The following is a 6,417-nucleotide window of genomic DNA, read 5'->3' on the forward strand; positions in this document are numbered from 1 at the left end:
CTACACCTATCAGTTACAGTTTTCATAAATTCTTCTGCTTCCATTTTGGCAACTGTTCAAACATTACAATACCACCTTATCTGTTCCTCTCGTACAATTGTCCCTGCAACAGAATAATCGCATTCGGGATCTCATTAGCATCCCAGTAGCCAGAGCAACTAGTAGAAGAACTCTTACATCCAAGTCTCTCTTGCTATATTCCTTATTTTACAGCAATGTCCAAACAGTTGTCAATACCTGCTATGTGGTTTACAAAGGTCAGGCATGGATGTGCCTCTTATAGATCTATCTCTAGGCTATTGCATCTGTTCCCTTGGGTCATATGATTCCTCCTTATATGTCTGAGAGACAGGCTTTTCCTGTCTCTTGGCCATAATCTCACATATATCATTTGGATAGAGCTCCTTGATAACAGGGACTATTTTTTTATTTTGATGACAAACACCCAAGTGCTCAGGACATAGTGTTATGTGCCAGATATGTGTTTCTGAACTGATTGAATGTAATTTCCTTCAATTACTTTAAATATTTATAAATCAGTGTTCAGTGGCTTTGTTTTCCAACCGGCTCCATTGACAGCATTCATACTGAAATGATTAGCTATTGCTTTGGGTGTTGAACAGAAACAACACAACTTCTAGACCCTGATTATTCATTGAAGAGGGCTTATATTAGATACAGAATTAGTGTCATGATTGATTCAGCCTTCATGTCATAAAAAATGTCTCAGACCACATATGGATAATTCAGAATGCAGCAGGAATTCTAGAGCTACTGAGAACCTTGGTCATGGCTTTTAGCAGAACAGAACACAAGAAGTACCTGATCTCTTGGTGGATGTTGTAAGGGTAAATGGATCTGGGAGAGTGCCATATGCAGCCCTTGAGATGTTAAGATGCTTACACTCAAGGGATAAGCTAGACATTCAAATATATCTGAAATTTGAATAAGATTTTGAACTCCCCAAAAGCTTGACAGTTGACTGATCTATGTTCTGTAATATGAGGGGTTTTCAAAAAGTTCATGAAAAAATGAAATTAAAAGATAAAAAGTAAAAGATATAAACTTTATTTCTCAACATAAGCTCCACAAAGTTCAAGGCCCTTTAGTAAGAAATGATACCAGCCATTTGGTCCATCACTAAAGCATTGAGGATCCTGGGAATTTACTCATATCAATGCAGTCTTTTGTACATTATTAACTGAAGATAAATGAATGTCCTTTATAGATTTTTTAAGATTAGGAAACAAAAAGAAATCAGAAGGAGGCAAATCAGGATTCTAAAGTGGTTGCCTAGTAATTTCCCATCAAAAATCTCACAAAATTATCCTTGTTTGATGAAAGGAATGAGCAGGAGCATTGTTGAGGTGGAGAAAAACTCTATTGCAAATGTAATGGGCATTTTCCTGCTGACACTTCAACTAACTTTCTCAAAACACTCTTATAATAAATAGATGTTGTCATTATTTGGCCCTTGAGAAAGCCAACAAGTAAAATGCCTTGAGCATCCCACAAAACTGTTGCCATAATCTTTGCTCTTGACTGGCCCACTTTTTCTTTTACTGGACAACTTCCATCTCTTGGTAGCCATTGTTATGATTTTGCTTTCTCTTCAGGATTGTACTGGTAAAGCTATGTTTCATCAGCTTTTACAATTCTTTGAAGAAATGCTTCAGAAGCTTGATCTCACTTTTTAAAAATTTCCTTAGAAAGTTCTGCTCTTGTCTGCAGCTGTTCTGGGTACAATACTTTTTGCACCCACTGAGTGGAAACTTTGCCCAGCCTTAATTTTTCAGTCAAAGTTGTGTAAGCTGAAAACATTGAGATTTCTATAGTGTTGTCTATTGTTTATGCTGTTAATTGTCATTCTTCAGTTAGGGCACAAACGAGATTACTTTTTTCCCTTACCAATCAATCTGGATGGACTGCAGCTGCAAGATTAAGCTTCAACATCATCTCATCCCTTCTTAAATTACATTATCCGCTTGTAAATTGCTGAATTCCTTTGGGGTATTGTCCCAATAAACTTTTTGTAAAGCAGCAATAATTTCATCATTCTTCCACCCAAATTGCACCATGAAGTTTGAAGTTTGTTCTTACTTCAATTTTAGTAGAATTCATGTCGCTCTGACAGGGGCTTTTTAAAAATTGACGTATTATACTTTGTGCCTCAAACTAGATTCTGTCCAGATGTGATATAACAAGTTAGTACAAGTTTATTTTGATGCAAAAATATTTTGAGATCCATGCAAAGTTTTTTTAATATATAATAGGTATTTTTCGTGAACTTTTTGGAGGCTCCTCATATGATAGGAACAAACATGCAGGTAAGAATGAGCCAGTGTTTATGGCTGTTCTTACTTCTTTCCCTCCTAGACTCTCAGTCTCTATCTCATTCAGCTGCCTTAAATCATTTGAATTATCACTCATGCTTCCCCTCAACACATCCTCTCTCTCTTCTTGCTCTGCTTTTTCTAAATTACCTACTAATCTATTTTGAGTAAAGTGTAAAAAAAAATTTCTTCTTAATTCATCCAAACTAACATGAAAAGTTTCTAAAAGAAACTTTCAGGGAAAATAAAATCTAAGAAAACATAAAACAAAACAGTGTCCAAACATACGAGGTTCAGCACGGTACTTGCACAAAAACAGATACATAGACCAATAGAAAAGAATAGAAAACCCAGAAACAAATCCACACACCTACAGCGAACTCATTTTTGACAAAGCTGCCAAGAACATACACTGGAAAAAAGACATCTCTTCAATAAATAGTGTTGGGAGAACTGAATATCCATATGCAGAAGAATGAAACTAGACCTGTATCTCTTGCCATATACAAAAATAAAATCAAAATGGATTAAATATTTAAATTTAAGACCTCAAACCATAAAACTACTATAAGAAAACATTGGAGAAAATCTCCAGAACATTGGTCTGGGCAAAAATTTCTTGACAATACCCCACAAGCATAGGCAACCAAAGAAAACATGGACAACTGGGATCACATAAAGTTAAAAAGCTTCTGCACAGCAAAAGAAATAATCAACAAAGTGGAGACAACCCACAGAACGGGATTAAATATTTGCAAACTACCCACCTGACAAGGGATTAGTAACTAGGCTTTATAAGGAGCTCAAACAACTCTATAGGAAAAAAGCTAATAATCTGATCAAAAGATGGGCAAAATATTTGATTACTCATTTCTCAAAAGAAGACAGGGAAATGGCAAACAGGCACAGGAAAAGGTGCTCAATATCACTGATCATCAGAGGAATACAAATAAAACAATAATGATAAATCATCTCACCCCAGTTAAAATGGCTTATATCCAAAAGACAGGCAATAACAAATGCCAGCTAGGATGTGGAGAAAAGAGAACCCTTCTAAACAGTTGGTGAGAATGTAGATTAGTACAACCACTGTGGAGATCACTTTGGAGGTTCCTCAAAAAACCAAAAATTGAGCTACTATAAGATCCATGATATAGTTTTGCTGTGTCCCCACCCAAATTTCATCTTGAATTATAACTCCCACAATTCCCATGTGTCCTGGGAGGAACATGGTGGGAGGTGATTGAATTACGGGGGCAGGTCTTTCCTGCACTGTTTTCATGATAGTGAATGATTCATGAGATCTGGTGGTTTTAAAAATGGGAGTTTCCCTACACAAGCTCTCTCATTTTGCCTGCTGTCATCCATGTCAGACATGACTTGCTCCTCCTTGCCTTCTACCATGATTGTGAGGCCTCCACAGCCACATGGAACTGTATAGTCCATTAAACCTCTTTCTTCTGTAAATTGCCCAGTTTCAGGTATGCCTTTATCAGCAGCATGAAAATGGATTAATCCAGCAATCTCACTCCTCTCACTACCCAAAAGAAAGAAAATCAGCATATTGAAGAGATATCTGCACTCCTGTGTTTTTTGCAGCACTGTTTACAGTGGCTAAGATTGAAACAACATAAGTGTCCATCAACAGATGAATGGATAAAGAAAAAATGGGGTACTTATATGCAATGGAGTACTATTCAGCCATTAAGAAAGAATGAGATCCAGTCATTTGCAACAACATGGATGGAGATCATTATGCTAAGTGAAATAAGCCAGAAAGACAGACATCACATGTCCTCATGTATGTGTGGGATCTAAAAATCAAAACAATTGAACTCATGGACATAAAGCATAGAAGGATGGTTATCAGAGGCTGGAAAGGGTAGTGAGGGACTTAAAGGGGAAAAGGTGGTGATGGTCAATGGGTCCAAAAAAAATAGAAAAAATGAATAAGACCTACTATTTGATATCACAACAGAGTGACTATAGTCAATAATAACTGTACATTTTAAAATAACTTAAAGAGTATAATTAGACGGTTTGCATCTCAATGGATAAATGCTTAAGGAGATGGATACTCCATTTTTCACGATATGCTTATTTCACTTTGTATGCCTGTATCAAAACATCTCATGTATCCCATGAATATATACGCCTACTATGTACCTACAAAAATTAAAAACAAAAAAATATTTCAAAGGATGAGTTTCATAGGGCATATATTTATGAGCCAAATTTACTAAATTAAACAGGTCAGGTCAATTAAAGGCTGGCACCACTTGCTTTCCTCCCCACACTCAGAACATTTACCATCAAAAGAAATAACTTTAAATATGACTTACAGTGGCTATATATCCACCAAAATGAAAACAAAACCAAAAGAGACAAAAAAGTCTTTTTGTAACTCCATTTACCACCAAACTTCCTGAGAGACAAGGCTAACCTCACTGCCTTCCCTCCACTTAACCACCTGCCACTCACTCCTCGACCCACTGGGTTTGGCATCTGCCTCCAGGGATCCTCTAAAGCTGCTTCCAGGAAGGTCAGCAACAGCCTCCTGATTGCCAAATCCCATTCCCAGATTTCTTTAACTTGTTCTTTCACCCTGTTAACCAATTTTTCATTCTCAAACCTCTCTTTCCTTGGTTTCTGTAATCCTTTTAGTTGAACTCTTACCAGTGAATGTTCATGTTTGTTAGTTTCAAAATAGACTTGAAAAGACTAAAAAATAATATGAGTTTCTACCACATGTCCTTCTCCTACCTCTCTGACCATTTGACTATACCTCTCCCCAGACTCCTCTCTCTCTCTTGCTGGTAGTAATTACCCACTTATTAAATCAATCTCTTTATTTTACTCTCATTTGTACTCACTTTCCCTCTTCTTACCCCAAATTTCTTCTACTTCCATACCTCCAATTTCACTTACGGAGAAGAAAGACTTATTAATTGACTTAACAAATCCTGGTCTCTTGGCTCCCATTTCCCACTCTCTGCTGACCACCTCTGCATTTGCTGAACGGCATTATTCCTGCTACTATCTTGGCCTAGAGGAATAAATTGAAAGGGCAGTCTACCCACCCCATCTGCAGCCATGGGTTTTTGCATTTTCAAAGTTTACTTACCCTTTAAGGTATAATTTGAATTATAGAGCTTTGATCTCATCAGTCAGAATTCGTCAGTCTTTCCTATGAACTGAAATAACCCTTGTATTTTCAGACCTCTCATGTCAGCATATCATAAGAACTAGTTCCTTTTTGCTTCCCAATATGACTGTTAGTAGATTTTAAACTCTCTGAGAACAGAAATCTATCTTGAACATGTGTTATGTAGCTTAGTACAATACTTTGCATTAATTCATTCACACATTCACTTATTTTTGTCATGAAATATTTATTGAACACCTACCTGTGCTAGATACAGTTCTGGCCATTGGAAGCACAGTGGCGTACAAGACAGATACAGTCCTTATCCTTAAGGGACTAGTCAGAGAAAATAGCCATATGAAAGGAAACAAGCTAATTACAGAGAGTGGCAAGTGCGATGAAGAAAACAGTGTAATGAGAGAGACACTCACATGTCAGGGGCCACTCTATATATGAAGTTTAGGAGGCCTCTCTGACAGCTCAGCTGAGGTCTAAGTGACAAGGACAAGCAAACCACAAAAAAATCTTGAGGAATAACATTCCAGAAAAAGGGAATAACAAGAACAAGTGTCCAAGAAGAGAACGGAGAGCTAAGCAGGAAGGAAGTTAAAGGGTTTTAGTTTTATTTTTAATGCATGCAATGGGAAAATATAGGAGGGTATTAATCAGGAACATTATGTGATCTGAATTCCAGTTTTAAAAATCCAGTTTTCAAAAACACTCTGGCTGCTATGTGAAAAAGAAACTGAAGAGCAGATGCAGGAGACTAGGTAAAAAATGCTGCAGGAGCCTAGGCAAGTATAATGGTGGCAACTAGTATGAGCTAGGCTGGGACTGAGGAAATGGTGGAAAATAGTTGTATTTGTGATGGATTTTAGAGTTGACATCAACAAGATTTGCATTGGATGAGGTGAGGTGTGAGAGAGAGTTATTGCATAG

Source organism: Nomascus leucogenys, chromosome 6 (genome assembly GCF_006542625.1).
Source record: "Nomascus leucogenys isolate Asia chromosome 6, Asia_NLE_v1, whole genome shotgun sequence".
Taxonomy (NCBI): Eukaryota; Metazoa; Chordata; class Mammalia; order Primates; family Hylobatidae; genus Nomascus; species Nomascus leucogenys.